The 20,711-nt window shown below is 36.8% G+C and overlaps 1 protein-coding gene across 2 annotated transcripts in view; it reads left to right on the forward strand.

The window, feature by feature from the left end:
• Positions 1-20,711, forward strand: part of GRID2 (glutamate ionotropic receptor delta type subunit 2) — a 1,439,737-nt gene that overhangs the window by 1,356 nt on the left and 1,417,670 nt on the right. The gene's annotated exons all lie outside the window — the stretch shown is intronic.

A 20,711-nucleotide genomic window follows, 5' to 3' on the forward strand; every position in this document is an offset into this window, starting at 1 on the left:
AGGCCTGACTCCACGGAGGGCGCCGAGCCGGCTCGGGGATGCTCGCGGCCCCACCTATTGGCAACCAGACGGGCCGGGACTGGCCGCGGCTGGCGCGGGCGGGGGCGGGGGCGCGGGCGCGGGCGGGGGCCGGGGGCCGGGGGCCGCGCGTCATTGTCATGCACGGCGCTCGCGGCTTCGGGCTCCAGCTCTCCTCGCTCGCTAATCCGTGAGCGCCGAGTGGAGACGGGCTCCTGCAGCCTTTTCTGCGTTAATGCGACGATTTCCTTCTCGGAAATTGGCGTCCGCGGGCCAGCGAGGTTCATTTACTGGGGCGGCGAGAGACCCCTCTCCGGGACTTTTACCTGCCCGCAAGGCTGGATGGTCTTCAGATTGAAGCGACAGATGGGTCTCAGCATCTCCTTTCGTCCCCCTGCCCCTCCCCTGCCCAACACACACAGACACACACGTGCACATGCACGCGCGCACACACGCCGCAGAGCCCTGGAGGGGAACCTGCTGCAGGTGGCTCTTGTGCCCGAGCCAGCCCCGGCTCCAGGCACTCCTGGGTCGCAGAGGCTGTCGCGGTGAACATGTCTGCCGTCCCCTGTCATTTGTATCAATGGAACCACACGTGTCTCTGTGTAAGGGCGATGAGGTCAGGATTCGCAGGGCCCTGAGCTTACGCATGAAGTAAACGAAGCACTAGATAGCTTTCAAGCGCTAGGTCACGTCTTGCCTGGGGGCTAACAGGGCCTGTGGGCTTAGAACTTTTCAGGGAGGAATTACGGTCCTCTCCAGGGGCTCCGTAATGTCCTGATAGAATTCAGACCCGAACTGTGCTCCTCTTCAAGAAATGCCCTAGGTTGATGTCCAGTTGTAAAGGACTGGAGCAGGATGCGGATATATATCACCACGTACCTTTACACTCATTTTATGATTAGGGGTTTCTTTATGCCTTACGCTCTTCATCGCTCAGGAGAAAAGGCTTGTGGATAAATGCTTATCTTATTGTTTATTCTGTGGTGTACAGGATAAATTTATTATTTGCAAACACCTACAGCGCTTTGCTGTCCTTTACCAGATGACTACTATTTGACAATGCAGTCTGATCATCTGTTTCTAAATAGAACACAACTGTTGTATTTTTTCCTTTGCGCTCTGTTGTCTGTCAGTATGACATGGCTTACTTATTTATAACCAGACCAAAAAAAAAAAAAAAAAGGTAACAGTGTACAAATTACATATTTCTTTGGAAAACTAGTTGTATGCATGAGCTGTGTATATCCTATTAAAAGGAATACTTATCAGGCAATTTGACTTGAATGCAATTAGCACATTAGGCAAGAGGTTGAGCTTGTTTTATAGGCTACCTCATATTACCATAAAGCTAGCAAATTGATAAATGTTTCAAATGCTTCATATCTTTTATGACACTCTGATAAATATTACTTCCCAAATTAAAAAAAAAAAAGAAAAAAAAGAATGACCAAGACTAATTTGTGTGCAGGTCAGAGGTTAAAAGCCCCTTCTGCTTCCACTTCTGTACCAGCCAAAGTATAATAAATTAAAAACTAAATGCCCATATTAAAGTTTTAAACCATCGGTTAATATTCGTTGGATCAGTTTACCAGGTTGATTAGCAAAAGAGAATTATCTTTAGGAGGTGATTGCCTTCATTTAAATAATTAATGGGAGAAATATGCTTATGGCAAATGTATTATGTCAGGATTTAAGGGATGAATGTGATGAAACTGAAGGCAAAGTGAATATTTCAACTCTAAGGTTGTAAGGAGATATGCAGAAATGAAAGGTTTTTCTAGCCTCATGTAGTGTGTTGTTCAAGTAGAAAGTAGCTGCAATATGTAGTTCTGGCAAGCTAGAAAGATAAAAAAGACATTGTTCTAGTAGGTTCTTTAAATATTGAACCCTTTTGGTGTTGAACAGAATTATATATAGGAAAACTCCATCCTTCTCTCTCTTTTTTATTTCATGCAGGTAGTTTTTAAAAGTCAATTACATATTTTAAACTCTAATATATTTTATTAAACACATGAGTTCACTACCATGATGAAATATATCATAATAGTTAAACTCCAATGATTGAAGTGGCAGTGTATTTTTTTCAGTAAAAAAAATGCGCTAATATCATACATAATTACTTGGAGTTTCTGTTAAATCATATTTCAAGATACTTGGTAATTACATACATTTGTTTAAAGCACATTCACAAACACAGTATTTAGAAGTGAATCACCTCGATTGTGATAGTCTTTGCCCCCCCAAAAGAAAGGTCTTTTGATGTATAAAATCTATAATTTTGAATTATGCTTTTACTTTGAGCCTGTGCATTGATTGAGTAATTTCATCAGACCCACATTACTTGATTGCTTAGAAGTTTCCTAATGATCTGCATGCTGTAGGAAGAACCAAAAAATCGTGAGCGGAATGGCAATGATACTGTGTTTTATGAGGCTATTCAAAAGTCGCTCTGATTTATGTAGCTAGAAAGCTCGAAAGTCTTTGAGATTAGCCACGCTGACTGCTATTTTCTTCATACATCAGTCGTTCCACACTCTTTACTCCCTAAACACAACAGGAGTGTAGAGCACTGCTTTAATTAAGCAGGGATTAGGTGGCATTTCCAGTCAACTGCACAGTTTGTGTTTTGCTTCAAATCTAATATGGAGGATCTCATGTTTTAACAGTTTAATGTATGCTCATTTCTTTATCTGCTTCCTGTGCTCACAGAACTGATTGAAATGAGCTATCCTCAGTTATGGATCTCGACAAGGATATGCTCAAACCGTAGTTAGTCATATATTACAAAAATCACTCGCAGAGTTTTGTTGTTAGCAGTCATAGTAAAATGCCTCATGCCAACAGGGAATAGAAACAGACGTTTATTTATGTTTTTCTCATAAGCACATGATACTTTATCCTCTGAGATCATAATCATTAACTATGATATGTTTCAGAAGCCTAAAACAATGCACGGAATATTTTCATCACTAGAAAGTTCAAATTAAAGTACAAAACTGGTGGGTGAATAAAATGTCACCTTGTTGAAAACAATAATAGATGGCAGGTTTGAAGCAACATTTTTTTCATGATTTCTGCACTGAGAAATATGGAATGTAAAAGTATTTCCAGAAGATGTACTGTGTCTTCTACCAACATGTTTCTTTTTCAGCCCTTCACATTAATAGCCCCCAGGCGTCATCAAGAACTCCTTGCATCGAATAAGATATCTCAATGATTGAAATTATCCCTTTATTATCTGCAGTGGTTGTTTGCTCCCTATGTTATGGATAACATAGAGTGTGAACTTCTAGAGTGTATGAACAATAGTTTATGAATTTAAAGTAAGGGTATACTTTACTGTTCTTTTCTGCATCCTTAATACAGTTATTTGAAGCATAATTCAGATGTGCATTAAGTTAGACAGTGTTATTAATCAACACTATCAACTATGACATGACTAATAAGCCATTACACTAAGGACCTTTGCTTTCTACTCCAAGTGAAGTGTACACCCAATAAATATCTCCTAAATTGTAATTCAGATACGAATAAAAATTGAAGTTATTAACTTTCAACTTTTTAAACAGTAGATGCCGGTTGAGATTGTTAGGAGTGATGGAAGATGAATTATATCTAATTCTAATTCCTAAGGCTAAGTTTATCATATTGTAATTTTAATCTCAAAGGGTATTGTAATTTTAAAAACACACTTTCTAATCTGGAAGTTTTCTTCCCCCCTTCCTTCACTTGCCTATGTTATTTTACTCTTAAAAAGTAAAGTATTTGGTATTGCTTTTGGATTTTCATGATATTTCAGATTATAGGCAGCATATTGGTGAGTAGCAATACTTACACAGTTTTACTGCAAATATAATGCTTATTAGAAAATACGTTTATGGCTATAAAGATAGCTTTGCCATTAGGTGTCACTGCATTCTGAGCTGTTCCTTTGTAGTCCTACTTGAAAATCACATGAGATACGTATTTTTTAATTCTCAGAAAAAATGTCATTCAATGAGGTCTATGATGCTGTAAGATACAGTGGTTTTTATTTTCAAAAAAGAATAGGAAATATTATCCCTGTCTTTTATTTTTATAAAAATTTAGTTCTAGGATGTGTCAACACCCTCAATTCTCCAGGTAGATTAGATTGCTAGACTGAATGGTGTAAATTTGTCACAAACTTAAAATACAACAGAAATATATTCTATAATACTTATTCTCTCCGTAAAAATCTGAGACGCCAAAAATGATACAAATTTGCTTATTATTGCTGCTGTAAGCAAATTAGTGGATGGAGCTTGTTAAGCAATTTCTTAACCGTGGTAGTTCTGTTTATTCATGGAACTTTTGGGGTGCCAGACTAAATGATGTTTATAACATGAAACACACAGAGCTATGAAATAGCATATACATAAGCACAAATACAGATGTATTTTAAAACAATGTTACCCATTGAGTTTTGTGCATGATCATATATGTTTTCAGATAATTTTGGTTTGGTAAATAATAAGTTTTATGTAGTGTAACAGTGTCTTCCAAACATATACCACTACCACCACTACCAGTCCCATTGGGCTTGTGTGGTAATTTATACTTTTATAACCAGTATCTGTGGTCACTTAGTAAATTTTCTGTTTATTTAATTTTTTTGAAGAGGTAAAATCTTCCTTCTTGCATGTTCCATTACAAGACTAATGGAGAATGAAACTTAGTTCAACTTTAATCTGATGAATTCGGTTTAATATTAGCAAAATCACATAGAGAATGTAGTTCTAGGTTAAATCAATGAATACTTCATCATATTATTTTAGACCTTGTCTTGCACCAATATTAATTAGAGTAAATTAGTTCAAATAGTGTATTAATGGGGATGACTGGAATTGCTCAGTGGGGAGCATCTGCCTTCAGCTCAGGGAGTGATCCCTATCCGGGGATTGAGTCCCACATTGGGCTGCCTGCAAAGAGCCTGCTTCTCTCTCTGCCTATGTCTGTGTCCCTCAAGAATAAATAGATAAAATTAAAAACCCCCAAAAACAGTGTAATTAAGAATTTAGAGGACAAATAAGCAATCAGATGGATATCTAAAGGATACGGGAAAATACTTAAGTAATTCTGGGATTGATTATTATGTGGATTCAAGTCATTTACATTAGTGAGTTTTAGCATTTGGGTATGGACACAAATTTCAAATGACTGTGAATTACATGCTTGGGGGGAAGTTAGGACATAGTAAAAAATGTTCTGGTTTGGGACAAAGTACAAATTTTATCAATGGCTAATTGAGGAAAAATGAAAGTTATCCCTTTAAAAAATATATTTATTTATTTTAGAGAGAGAGAGAGAGAGAGAGTGCTCAAGTGTGTGCAAATGGAGGGAGAGCAGAAGGAGAGGGAGAGCAATCCTCCAGCATACTCCCCACTGAGTGTGGATACCCATATGGGGCTCAATCCTGGGACCCTGAGATCATGAACTGAGCTGACATCAAGAGATGCTCTCTTAACCAACTGAACCTAGAAGCCCTAGGAAGTTACTTTCTTTACTCTTCATTTACTATCAATGCTAAAACAAAATTTAGACTAATTTTCATTTAACCTCTAAAATTATGTGAACTAAAATGAAAACACATTCCTATATTTGAGGAATTGGAAGAAGATATACAATCAAGTGTGGTTCATATAGCTATATCTAATAGCTAGGTTCAGAGTGAATTTAAAAGAAGAAAATACCAGAGGAAATAAATGGAGCATACAGTCTTAATCACTCAAATTAAAATTTTGGGGGATATGAACAGGAATTATACATAATATATGTTTATCAGATATTCTAGATAACTCCAATGTCAGATTGAGAGAACTGGATTCGTTTTTTGTTTTAGATTTCGTTTTTGTTTTGTGTAGTGTTGGTGCTAAGGTGTTCCGTTCAGAGCTACTCTTGTACCACAATGCTAGTGCTTATTAAGGTTGATGGACGAGTAGTCTTCTGTTCTAACCTGCATAGACTACAATAGCCTTTATTTTATTTTATTTTTTTTAAATTTATTTATTATAGTCACAGAGAGAGAGAGAGAGAGAGAGAGAGAGAGAGGCAGAGACACAGGCAGAGGGAGAAGCAGGCTCCATGCACCGGGAGCCCGACGTGGGATTCGATCCCGGGTTTCCAGGATCGCGCCCTGGGCCAAAGGCTGGCGCCAAACCGCTGCGCCACCCAGGGATCCCTACAATAGCCTTTAGAATTTATAAACTCGGGATCCCTGGGTGGCGCAGCGGTTTGGCGCCTGCCTTTGGCCCAGGGCGCGATCCTGGAGACTCGGGATCGAATCCCACGTCAGGCTCCCGGTGCATGGAGCCTGCTTCTCCCTCTGCCTATGTCTCTGCCTCTCTCTCTCTCTCACTGTGTGCCTATCATAAATAAATAAAATTAAATAAAAAAAAAACAAAACAAAGAATTTATAAACTCAAAGCACACTAGTAATATAAACATATGTCCAATATCACTCAATGATACAGAGTATAAAGGAAATAGCCAGTGTTTCTTCAGTGTTCTTCGTAATTTGGGATTCCTGCTCCAGGTGCTCTGGCTTTAACTCTACTGTTGTCAAGTGGCTATTAGTGTGAAGCTGAGGCTGGGTGATCCACTGAAAGCTTCCTTGAGTGAATAGAGGGAAGGCCAGAGCAAGCACAAGAAGGTATAAGGCCTGCCTGTGTGTGTTAAGAAATTTTAGATCTCTGTAGTTAAGTTTCTTATTAACAAATACTTTTGCTCAAAAAAAAAAATTAATTAATTATATTAAAATAGGAATTCTGGGGCATCTGTGTGGCTCGTGGTTGAGTGTCTGCCTTTGGCTCAGGTCATGGCCCCGGGGTCCTGGAATGGAGTCCTGCATCAGGCACCCCACAGGAGCCTGCTTCCTCTTCTGCCTATGTCTCTGCCTCTCTGTCTCTCATGAATAAATAAATACATAAAAATCTTAAAAAAATAGCAGTTCTTACGCTTTTTCCTTTATCCCTAAATAATTCAAAGTACTATTTTAAAAATAAATTATTTTATTGGCTTACACCTGAGTTTTAGGTGGTAACCTTATATGAGACGTTTGCTTCATTGTCAAAATCATTATAGTTCTAGAAGTTAATAATCCTGAAACTACGTGGTAAGGTAGGAATTAGTAACAACATGTATGTATGCTAATTGGGAAAATGTGTTTCCATTCAGTAAATGTTTATTCTGACATACTCTATGACACACTGTTTTTAGGCTCTGGAGTTAAGATATTGAACAAGTAAGCTATGTCTCTTACTCTGTAAGTTAAGGAACTTACATTCTCAATGGGGGAGGCAAAAACAAGATAAACTAGAATCTATATGTTTTAATGGTAAATTGTGTGAACAAAAATGAAAGAATGGCAGTTGAAGAAAGTATGCCATTTTGAATAGGGTAGTTTGGTAAGTCCTCTCTGAGGAAATAATCACTGGAGCAGAGACTGGACTCAAAGACAGGATATCTGATATCAGAAGGCAGGGCACAGCAGAGATAAAGGCCATGAAACAAGACAGTAAGGAAACATTTGTTTAAGGAACATCTTGAATGTCAGTGTGGAGCAAATATGCAGTTTACTACTGAGCAAAGTAGGAAGTGGAAGGAAATTAGGTCTGAGAGGCAACTAGGGAGGATCCTGTAGGGACTTTATAGGTCATGGTAAAGTATTTAGATCTTCCAGGCATATAGGGAGCCTACTGGAGGATTGAGATAAAAAAATACAATGTGAAATGGTTTTTATTTTAGTAAGATAATCTTCTCTGGGTGGACCGGTTGGAGTACAAATATGAAAATTAGTTTGAGGATAGTGAATTGGACTAAGCTGTTTGCTGAAGGAGATGAGTAGTTAGTTGTCAGACTGGATATATTTTGAATATAGGAGAAATAGAATTTTCTGATGGGTTGCTTGGCTAGAAGAAATCCAGAGGGAGTAAAGAGGCTTACAACATACTTTACTTGAAAAAGTGGGTAAAATATGTTACTATTAACCAAAATTTGGAACATGGGACAATGAGGAAGTTTTAGATAGAAATAAAAATTTATGTTTGTTAAATTTGGTGTCCCTTTAAACATCAAATTTCAGAATTTAATTAAGTTGAAATTTAGGGGGGAATTAGGGATTTGAGCTGTGTATTTGGAATTCATCATTTTAGATATGGTCTTTAAAGCAATGGGAGAAGTAGCTCACTTAAGGGATACTTGTATAGAGAGAATGCCAAGACTGCCACTGGACATTCTAAAATGTTGAAGTTAGGGAAACTAAGATCCAGGAAAAGAGAAAGATGAGTGGCCTGTGAGAAAGAAAACCTGTAAGTGTGTGTGATGTTCTGGAAGCTAAGTGAGAAAAGCATTTCAAGGAGGAAATGAAAAACTCTGTCAAATTCTGTTAATCAAAATTGAGACTTGACTATTGGTTTTGGAAATGTTTAGGATAGACATGAGTTTGATAAAGTACTGTCAGTGGACTGAGAATGACTACTGATTGGGGAGGATTTGAGTATTTTTTTTTTAAGAGTTTATTGATTTATTCATGAGAGACACAGAAGGAGAGAGGCAGAGACTTAGGCGGGGGGGAGAAGCAGACTCCATTTAGGGAGCCCGATGTGGGACTCCACACCGATCCCGGAACTCCAGGATCATGCCCTAAGCCAAGGGCAGTCGCTCAACAGCTGAGCCACCCAGGCATCCTGAGGATTTGAATATTTAATGGAACTTGAGGACCGCTCAGTTTTTCTGTGAGGGAGAACTAGGGAGTGCTGGGTGTGGGACTATGAGGTAAAAGGTGGGCTTTGTTTTTAAAGGTGGGGGGGTTGGGATAGGTATGGTAAATTTTTAAGTTTCAAGTATGAGAACATTTTCAGTTACAGAATTTAAAATAAAATTTCATTTTTTATTCACACCTATTTGATTTGATTCCTGAGTTTGGATAGTAAGTGTTTGAATAGCACTATTTTTTGTTTGTTTGTTTGCTTGTCCTTGTTGTTGCTTTTTGTTTTGTTTTGTAATCTTGGACCATGTGAAACTGGACCCGTGCCAGTGGATTAGAGTTTAGACACTCTCTCTGAAATAGACTCTATTATTTTTTCTACTTTTGTGCTTCATTTAATTTCCCAGATTAGTATTAAAATTTATGTAAAAATTTTTACCTGAAATTATGAGTGGATTATACCTTTAGGAGCATTGGCATATCATAATAAATAGATTCAACACTTAGTGTGTTAATAATATATTAATTTTAAGAACACACAATATTCCTGTATGATAACTGGTATTAAAATAGTATGAAATCCTCTTGTTACAGTTATGTTTCAGTTGATTTTGGGTTTCCTCTATGTAAATTCTACTGTATATTTGGTTTACTTAAATCATTTTAGGACAATTTTTAAAAAATACAGTTTTTTCCTAAGGCAATTCATGTCATTGCCACATAGAAATTAAACAGATGAAAGAGATTCATATGATATTAATTTTCAGTGACACCTTTAAATATTTCCTTTTATGGAACTTTCACTTCTATTTGTGCCATACTATAGCTGACAGATCTTTAGTCATAGGTGACAATGAGGAAAGAAAATGTTCTAAATATTCTAACTTCAGAATTCAGCCTTCTGAAAATGAACCTTAGTTCTTTCACTGGTCTCCTGTTAATGCACACATAAGTTATGTACATTTCATTGGTCTGCCGCTAAAATTAGAATATTTTTATAAAAATAAGAATGTCAGTAGTAGGTGAATTATATTTGTGTTCTTTCTCATTTCCAGTTCTATCTCCTCTATAAAAATATTTTGTCTTATTGAGAGAATGCAATATGAATGTCACATATTATTTCTGATTGGTTACATCTATTAATTGATGTATAAACATGGAATACATGAACAGTGAGGAGATAGAAGTCCCATGGTTTGGGCACAGCAATGGCTGATTAATAAAAAGCTAGCTGAGTATGGCTAGAGCCAAGAACATAATTAATATATAACATCAAAAGTTATTTTAAACTTGCTAGTTCATAACTTCCTGCGGTAGTGAAATACAGTCATTTGAAGGAAATGTTTAGCAGGTTTAAATACAAATTTGAGTTTAACGGCCACCTAAAATTGATGGAGTGCTTAGGGTACTTAACCTTGAAATCATTACAATGACATGCCTCACAAGGAGCACCTTTTAGATTGGCTTAGTATTTTAAAAACCGAAGGCCAAGTAATATCTTAGGAGTTAAAGTGGGACAAGAGAGTCAGTTCTTTTGTTCTGTTGCATGTAGCTTAAACTGAATTAAAAATTTTGAAGACTGATTCTTTCTTCAGATAATCTCCACAATCTGACGACAGAGAAAATTGTTGGTAGTACAGTGGTAATTATGATCATGCTCTTCAGTGTCCAGTTTCTTGTATGTGGCTTTTATAATTGGTGATAACAGAAAACTAGTGAATTTTTTTTACAAATGCCAACAACTCTTACAGAGCCCAAAGGAGGCTTGATTTTTTTATGAAAACGATTGTAAATTTCTTATTAACAAAAATATTGAAAATTTTTAACACATCACTAGTGTGGTGGTGAGTCAAACACAGACTTGGGAGGGATTACTTTTCTGTTTCCTGGTGGTGTAGACAGGGTATATTTTGGATATTTTTTATAATTCATTATTTTCAAGCTGCGGAATTTTATCTGTCATTGTAGAGAAATTGTGTATATCATTATATTCATATATCATTTGCGGAAAATATACTTTCAGGTTTTTTTAAAGATTATTTATTTATTAATTCATAGAGACACACACAGAGAGAGAGAGAGAGAGAGAGAGAGAGAGAGGGAGGCAGAGACACAGGCAGAGGGAGAAGCAGGCTCCATGCAGGGAACCAGACATGGGACTCGATCCTGGGTCTCTGGGATCATGCCCTGGGCTGAAGGCGACTCTAAAGCGCTGTGCCACCAGGGCTGCCCCAGGTTTTCTTTTCTTTTTTTTTTTTTTAAGATTTTATTTATTTATTCATGAGAGACACCGAGAGAGAGGCAGAGACATAGGCGAGGGAAAAACAGGTTCCCTGTGGGGAGCCCGATGCAGAACTTGATTCTGTGACCCTGGGATCACACCCTGAGCTGAAGGTAGACAGTCTACCACTGAGCCACCCAGGTGTCCCTACTTTTAGGTTTATATGAAAACCATAACATGTGACTCTTTTTTTTTTTTTTTTTTGATTCAGCAAATACTTATTGAGTAAGTATGTACTCAGGTGATTACGGAGCTATTCACTTACGACATGTTTCTCATCCTTTATTTTTATTTATTTATTTATTTGTAAAGGATTTTATTTATTCATTCATCACACACACACACACACACACACACACACACACAGAGGCAGAGACACAGGCAGAGAAGCAGGCCCCACGCAGGGAGACGGACTTGGGACTCTGTCCCGGGTCCCCAGGATCACTCCCGGGGCTGAAGGCGGCACTAAACCACCACTGAGACACCTGGGCTGCCCATTTCCCATCCTTTATTTTTTTTTAAATTTTTTTTTAATTTTTATTTATTTATGATAGTCACACAGAGAGAGAGAGGCAGAGACACAGGCAGAGGGAGAAGCAGGCTCCTTGCACCGGGAGCCCGACGTGGGATTCGATCCCGGGTCTCCAAGATCGCGCCCTGGGCCAAAGGCAGGCGCCAAACCGCTGCGCCACCCAGGGATCCCCCATTTCCCATCCTTTAAAAACATTTTTAAATATATCTGCCTTCTGAGATCATATTGTGTTATCAGAAAGCCGAAGTAGAGTAATTCAGGACCCATAGTTGTCTGACTATATTCTGCTGGGGCATGGGAGATTGTGATAATTCAAAATGCCATCTTTATGGTCCCCTTAAAGTGCCATAAAACAAATATATATTTCAGGTAAAATATAGTATTTTTATAGAGAGATTACCACTTATAGAAGGTCTTAATTTATAACAGAACTTTGAGTTAGTTTCCTAATGGTTGCTCATTCACCGTCTTATACCTATAGACTACACAGTCAGTAGGGTCATGCCCTAGCAAGTAGTAAGGGAAAGTCTCTATCATGTTCCCTTTTCCCTCTTATTCTTTTCTTTCTGTCTTCTATAGACCTGATAGCTATGCTTTAAGGTCAAGTAAAGGAGGAGGTAGCTTTAAGATCCAGTTATTCTGTAATTAATAAAAATAATTAGTTCCTTTTTAAATTTAATGGAACATATCAGATCATTCTATTAAGCATGGTTTCTAGGGTATGGAGAAATTAAATTACATTTTCTTTTTTTCTTTAGTTTAGAACCTACAACTATATTACTATTTCATGTTACTAATCTGTACTTTCTTCTGGATGTATAAAACAATGGAAATGACAGTTTTATACCCTAGTAAACAAAGGGGGAAAATTACGTCAAAGAAAAAGTAAAATTAGTTACTTTTACAAGTGGAATAAGTACCGTTGGGGAAACATTTTTATACTGACTTTTAATTATGTAAGTGTAATTGAGACTAGGACAAACCACAAAAATTGAAAATAAAGGATAGTTCAAAAACTAACTGACCAATACTTACATCTTTCTCTTCAAGAGTCCTTGTTATGGTTGATAAATAGCTAATAAATAGCAAAACTAGCTGCTCTGATTTTTTTCTTTTTCTTTTTCCCGTCTACCCTTCAGTGGCAATGCTAATGAGCAGTGAAATGGCCAAAAGCAAGGAAGAAGGAGCAAAGGGTTTTAGATAATCTATAAACTGGAAAATCAGCCCCTGAATGCTCATATGCACAGGCTTGCTGAGAAGAAATAGTTTATTTTCTGAAAGTATTGCCCAGATACTGAAGATAGAACTTGCTCTTGGCTGCTGGGCTTGTAAGAGGAGTAATGGTTCCAGGTGACTAAAGAGGAATACTCTGAATAAAACAGGCTAGGGGCAGGATGAAGAATATTTTTGAGAAAAGACTATCCTTCAGGGGAGATGCTGCTGACAGCCAGGACCTCTGTGATTATCTTAGTTCCATATATCGTATATATGGTGATTTTTTAAAAAAGAAAATCTGTGGATTTCCTCTTAACTACTTCAGGAGATTATGTATAAAAGGTGTTGGATTGACGTTCCTATCAACACATATTGTGTACTGAGCACCTGCATTGTGTATTCCCAGCTGGCTTCTGGCTATTGCAATATTGTATACAATAAGGAAAAATTTGAATAGGGCACTTTTAAAAAGAAACTGTGAAGCATATTGCAATGGTAAATACAGAAGTCTGGTTAGTGGTTAATTGAGGTGAAGAGTGGGAAGGAGGGAATGTGATGTGAGCAAGGAGCGGTGCATGGTTTCAACACTATTGAACATGTCTTATAAATCTGAGTGTTACACAAATGTTGATTTCATATATATTCATATATATTCATATGTATATGTAAGTAATATGTGTATTATACATAAGTTATATTTATAAGTACTGATGTGTCTGCTGTTGTATCTGCTCACTGAGAAATCCACGGGTTCAGTTCAGTTCTACCATGGTTAGAGAATGACGTTTGCCTTGAGACCCCATTCACCATATAGTGTGGCTCAGTTCCTAACTCTCTTTGGAGAGGATGAGAATACTTAAAATATACAATAATCATTAAATGGTAAATCAGAGAATAATTGAGAAGTTTGTGTTCAAGCCTGGCACTCTCTGTGATAGATTCCACAAGCAAGTCACTTTCTCGATCATTGAGTACCTTTTCTTTGTTTCCCTTTTAGTTTGTGCAGGGAGTATCCTAAAGTATTCAACTGAGAGAGAAGAGGGGAAGCAATGTACAGAGAGAAAACGAGGTTAATGCAATGAGACATAGCTTGTAATATTTCATGCTTTTAATATTTTATAGTACATATTCAAAAAATATATAATACTTTGTGATTGATAGTACACTAGCATTAGCACCTTCTGTCTCACCTTCGGTAAGAAAGTATGAACAATTCTTTTATAAAGTGTCCTTAGAAATACTACTAAGAAGAGAATTTTTTCTTGATCTTACTTAGATGTTATTCTGTTTATGGTAACTGATAAGGAAGCTAATTAATATTTTAATATTAACTATCCTTAACCCCAAATACAAACTGAGATATTATAAACTGCAGTGATAAGCAGATAAAGAACTTCTTATAGCCACTTGAACTTCATGATGTGGCCCTTGATTGAATTTCCAGTAAAATATTTTAATCCATATAAATCAGAAGAAATGAGGAAATGAGGAAAACTCTTCCACAAAACAACCTTGAAGGCAGAGGAGGGGTTATTTTTTTCTAGTCTAATTGTGATATAATGGACACATAATATTGTATAAGTTTAAGGTATGATCTGATACATTTATATATTGCAAAATGATAAACACCAAGTAGCATTAGCTAATACTTCCATGGCATCACATAATTACAATTTCTTTTTGTGGTGAGAACATTTAATATCTACTTTCTTATCAGCTTACAAGTATATAAAACTGTATTATTAGCTATAATGACCATGCTATACTTTAGATCCCCATAATTTGATATTCTTTTTTTTTTTATTATTTATGATAGTCACAGAGAGAGAGAGAGGCAGAGACACACACAGGCAGAGGGAGAAGCAGGCTTCATGCACCGGTAGCCCGACGTGGGATTCGATCCCGGGTCTCCAGGATCACACCCTGGGCCAAAGGCAGGCGCCAAACCGCTGCGCCACCCAGGGATCCCCAGAATTTGATATTCTTATAATTGGGAGTTTGTATCCTTTGACCAATATCTCCCCATTTCTTACACCCCTACCCCTGATTACCACCACTCTACTCTGTTTGTCTGGGTTTAGCTTTTTAAGATTCCACATATAAGTGATATCCTGCGTATTTGTCTTTTTCTGTCTGACATATTTCATTTAACATATTCCTCTCAAGGTGATTCAAGTTGTTGCAAATGGCAGGATTTCCTTTTTTCTAAATAATATTCTATTCTCTCGCTTTCTATATATATATATATATATATAATATATATGTAATATATGTATATCACATGTATCAATTTTGTCATCAGCTTTCTATTCTTCAGTAAAGTGTATTATAAGTACTTTCTTCCCTCCCAAAAAATTCTTGCAATTCAAATATTCTCATTTTGAATGGAAAAAAATGTGGCCTATTTTATAAATTGACCCTCATGGAAAAAAGAAGTTTGGTCACCATTTTCATGAAAAAACATCTGGCATGGATACATGGTGGCCAAAGTCAGAGTTATGAAATATTATGGCAAAAGAGGGAAAAGGCAAGTAATTTAGAAGAAACATAAATTACAATGAGGGATATGGCAAGACAGGAGACTGACTAGAAGTTAGGAAGGTCCTTGTGAGATCTATGGAAATTCTTTAAATAATTTAGGCTAAGAAATGCCTAACTTTGTGTTAGAAGATCTGTTGTGGCATATGGTAGATGGAAACCAGTTAGAAGATCTTGGCAGTACTCTAGGTGTGTGTTGTTGAAGGAAGGTACCAAATAGTGAGTGGCAAATGGTATGGAGAGGAGAATTTATGTAGGAGAGATGCTAAGGAGCTTGCATCTGTTAGTGTGGTCATTCTTCAGAAGTGGGAGTAAAAGAAAGTATAACACCATTCCTGAGTACTATCTTGAGTGAGCAGATGCAGATGTTATTCACCAACATAGGAAACAGAGAACAGAGAAACCAAGGTCAGTTTGAATTCAGTATTATTTTAGCATGACTGCGAAGTATCACATCCCAGATAGCAGCTTTCCAATAATTCCTCTTCCTGGATCAGATGAAGAAAAGAAAGGTCATCCTCCATAGAAATCAACCCTATTTTGATCTAAAAAAGGAAACTTTTTCTGGTCATTCTTTCCTAAGTTTTTTTTCAGATCCATTGCCTAATACTGTAGTTTCCTATTTAAAATGTGATCCATTTAAAATAGTGTTGAGCTACTTATATTCTGAAAATAGTGGCTTTATAACACCATGAGCCTTATGATTTTTAATTAGTGTGTGTGCTTATTTATAATTTCAGAAATATTAATTCTAAATATTATTGGTCTTTTAAAGTATATATTTTCATTCTCATTTCTTAATATGAATATATTGTTTTTTAGATTTAATTATTTTAGAGAGAGAGCATGCACGTATGGAGGGAGGGCAGAGGGAGAGGGAGAGAGAATCTCAGGCTGACTCCCTGCTGAGTGGGGAGCCTGATGCAGGGCTCCATCCCAGTATGTGAGATTGTGCCTGAGCCGAAATCAAGAGTCAGAGGCTTAATGGACATAGCCACCCAAGTGCCCCTTAATATGAGTATACTTTTAAAAATCAAAGTCTAGAGTTAATACTAAGATACTAGTGCTGTTAATTTATATGATAACTATTTTTTTATTTTTTTTAAATTAATTTTTATTGGTGTTCAATTTACCAACATACAGAAAAACACCCAGTGCTCATCCCGTCAAGTGTCCACCTCAGTGCCCGTCACCCATTCCCTCCAACACCCGCCCTCCTCCCCCCTTCCACCACCCCTAGTTCGTTTCCCCGAGTTAAGAGTCTTTATGTTCTGTCTCCCATCCTGATATTTCCCAACATTTCTTCTCCCTTCCTTTATATTCCCTTTCACTATTATTTATATTCCCCAGATGAATGAGAACATACACTGTTTGTCCTTCTCCGATTGACTTATTTCACTCAGCATAATACCCTCCAGTTCCATCCACCTTGAAGCAAATGGTGGGTATTTGTCGTTTCTAATTGCTGAGTAATATTCCATTGTATACATAAACCACAGCTTCTTTATCCATTCATCTTTCGATGGACACCGAGGCTCCTTCCACAGTTTGGCTATTGTGGCCATAGAATAGAGAACCCAGAAGTGGACCCTGAAATGTATGGTCATCTATGATAACTACTTTTATTCAAATTATTTTATTTGTTTATGTGTAGAATCTAGTGATTTATCAATTATATACAATGGTTGGTACTTATCACAAAAAGTGACCTTCTTAGTACCCATCACCTGTTTATCACCCACCTGTATACCTCTCCTCTAGTAACCATCAGTTTGTTCTCTATAATGCAGTCTGTTTCCTGGTTTGCCTCTCTTTTCCCCCCACTACGTTCATTTGCTTTGTTTCTTAAATTCCATATATGAGTGAAATCATATGGTAATTGACTTTCTCTGACTTATTTCACTTAGCATAATCCTCTCTAGCTCCATCCATATCTTTGCAAATGGCAAGATTTCATGCTTTTTATGGCTGAGTAATATTCCATTGTATGTGCGTATATACACAGTGCTTCTTCTTTATACATTCATTAGTTGATGGACATTTGGGCTCTTTCCATAATTTGGCTATTGTTGATAATGATGCTATAAACATTGGGGTACATGTATCCTTTCAAAATAGTATTTTTGTATTCTTTGAGTAAATGCATAATAGTGCAATTGCTGGGTCATAGGGTGGTTCTATTTTTGACTTTTTGAGGAACCTCCATTCTGTTTCCCAGGTGGCTGCACAGTTTGCATTCCCACGGATAGTGAACAGGGTTCCCCTTTTTTCACATCCTTGTCAACCCCTGTTGTTTCCTATGTTGTTAATTTTGGCCATTTTGACTGGTGTGCAAAATAATTTTAAAATTGAATGATCTTTGACAGAATCTTAGGTTATCAGAGGTAGAATAAAATTATGACAATTTTAAATTCTTATACATGATTGCTTTTCTAATTTCATATTACAAGTAGAATTCCCTTATGTAAATAAATAGAAGGGTAAAACATGAAAGGGTAAAAATACTTCCATAGAATTTTGGATTCTTTAGTGACATGTTATCTGTAACATAATTAGCTAAAGGAAAGGAACACTGTGCTTTTAGGATGGCAGAAGCAAAGCCAAAATGGGATACAGGTCCCATTTAGGATATACTAATGGAATCTTTTAGGGATTTCAAGCCTCATTCTTTTAGTGTCTCAGAAAACTCTGCTTCATAGTTAAGGATTTGTATTCTCAGATAAGAAATATTTGCAAACACTGCTCTGGAGTCAGAATACGAGCAGCGGCAGTGTGTTTGCATGTATGTGTGAAAACACTGGTTGAACTGAGGAATGGAAGTAAGTGGATCCAAATAAACTGGTGTTCTTTCTGCCTCTATGTGACTTTGTTTGCAGTTTAGCCTTTCAGCCTGTTTTTATAATACATAGTGTGAAGGCTTAATCCGATAAAGACAATTTAGGAATGAAATTGTTAGAACTTACTTTGCCATCTCACTATTTTTTATTCTTACTAAGTTGGTCACTTGAAAGAGAGCCAAAATGAAAAATTGAGTGCTCAGTTGGGGAGGAGGGATTCTAGCATCTCTCAATCTTGTTCTTAGGCTCTCTAATTGGATTTAGAGTAGATTAAGAGATTAGACATTAAGAGTGAGTGAGGGAGAACCTGAGTGATTTGAATCAGTCACAGCCTGGGATGATTGATAATTTTTGCATCTTCAGTGGTCAGAGAAGCATATACTACCCTAAACAGAAGCACTAGATTTGATGTCCCAGTTATATATTAAAATCTTGCCTTGTTCACTTTGCTTACTTCATAGCTGTGAACTCTGGATAAGTAATGAAACTTTGAAAATCTCAAATTTACCTGTTCCTGCTTCCTGTCCACCTCATTTGTTATAAGGACAAACTTAATAACATTTGAAATATAGACTTGAAGGTTCTAGAAATTGTCAATATTCATATTTCAGGAGATTGAACTTGCAATTTAAAAACACTGCCCATCATGGCTTTTGGTCTGGATTGTGCATTAGAAAGTGGTTGCCATACCTGAGATCAGATAGGGTTCCCTGTTTATTCTCTGTTCTTGAAACATTAATTCGATCTACAACTATAGCTTTTTTACAGCATATAAATCAAAATTGAAAGCCATTATTAACGTAACTCATTTTTTTTAAAGATTTGATTTATTTATTCATGAGAGACAGAGACATAGAGGGAGAAGCAGGTTCCTCGCAGGGAGCCTGATATGGGACTTGATCCTCAGACCCTCGGGATCATGCCCTGAGCCAAAGGCAGATGCTCAACCGCTGAGCTACCTAGGTGTCCCAACGTAACTGAATTTGAGGTTAACTATTTCTTCAGCTATAATATTTCACTCTAAATTTATGTGAAATAGATGGCTAAAATTTTATTTTTCACCAATACTGATATTTACCTATGCCTTTGTGACCATACCCTTTAATTTAAAGTAGAGTGATCTTATGATTTAACTTCTAGACCAGGACTCTTGAGAGTAGAAATGGCAGTATTAAGATTTGGGTTGGGGCAAAAGGGACAAACTAGGCCCAGTGAGAGGCAAACCAGGACAAGGCAGCAGTCTTCTTTCAAAGTCCTACCTGCAGGCCTGTAATTAGTTTGCAGTTTGGCCCAGCCTCAAAGCACCCCTAGGCATATTCTTTTCAATAGGCAATAATTCTGTTTTAGCAACAAGTCTAACCTTCCTCTTATCTAGGTCTTTTTTGATGATTAAAGAAATAGACTTAGGTTTTGTTTCATTTTATTTTTAATTACTTAGACCACTTTTCTTCATAGGCAGAAGAGGAAAAATGCTAAATATAGGTTATCTTTGTTTTGATAAACATATTTAATTGCTTTTTTAAAAATCAGAAATTAGTATCTGCAATTTACCCTTTATTGTTTACATCCATTCTCTCTTCCTGTTGTTTGACTACTGCTCCTAGAAGAGCTCATTGGATATTAGCAGTTGCATCAACTTGCACCTAAGTAAATACAGAGCACGTATTCTCATTTGGAGTAGACTGTTCTGTGAGAAATATAAAAACAGTTTATGGCAAAGTTTAAATTTGCTTGTTTTCTCTCCTAAAAAGAGGAATTATCAAGTAAATGTTTTTAATTTTAATTTTTTGCGGAACTGTATTACAAACTAGCAAATACTCCAGAGAGGATGATAGACTTAGTTTCAAAGGTGTATATTTAAAAACAATTTAATTTTTCTTATAGGGGACAAACAAAATTTGTTTTGTGATTTTGAATTAATTATATTACAAACTACCGTGCTATCTAATTGAGTCAACTTCTACAAATTTCTCTCTCAGGAGTATGCTCTTTTGCTGTTTGGTTTGAAAGGAGTAATTATCTTTAGGTTGTTTTAACCTTCCTTTCTTTTCTGTTCCAAAGTCTGGTTTTACCTCAAGAATGATAAGGTGATGCCCTCACACTCATGCTTTTCTCCTGAAATCCTAGTTCATATAAGCCTTATTTCCTTTTCTTCTGGAAACCCAGTTATTACTATGTTTTCCAAATGTGAAACGGAACTTGAGAGCATGCTTCTATACTATGCTCCAGAGAATATTGCAGTTTCCTTTCTTCATCTGTGGTGGTTTTTAAACTTGGGCAGACCCTGTTCCTTGGGTCATCTTCCCTGTTGAAATCGTAGAGTCTCTCAGTTGGAAGGAGTATTAGAGATTGTCTATAGTCTAGAGTCCTACTGTTGCTGATGAACAGATTGAGAGGTTAAGTGATTTGAATGCTTCATAGATATGAATTTTTGAATAGTCTATTAAGCATAATTTTTACTGAAAAAAAGTAATTATATTCACATCACCAAAGAGGTATTAATGGGCTATTGGCCAGGAGATAGAAATAGCCCAATTATGTAGAATTGGATAATTGTTTTCA

Source organism: Vulpes lagopus, chromosome 6 (genome assembly GCF_018345385.1).
Source record: "Vulpes lagopus strain Blue_001 chromosome 6, ASM1834538v1, whole genome shotgun sequence".
In the NCBI taxonomy this organism is placed as follows: Eukaryota; Metazoa; Chordata; class Mammalia; order Carnivora; family Canidae; genus Vulpes; species Vulpes lagopus.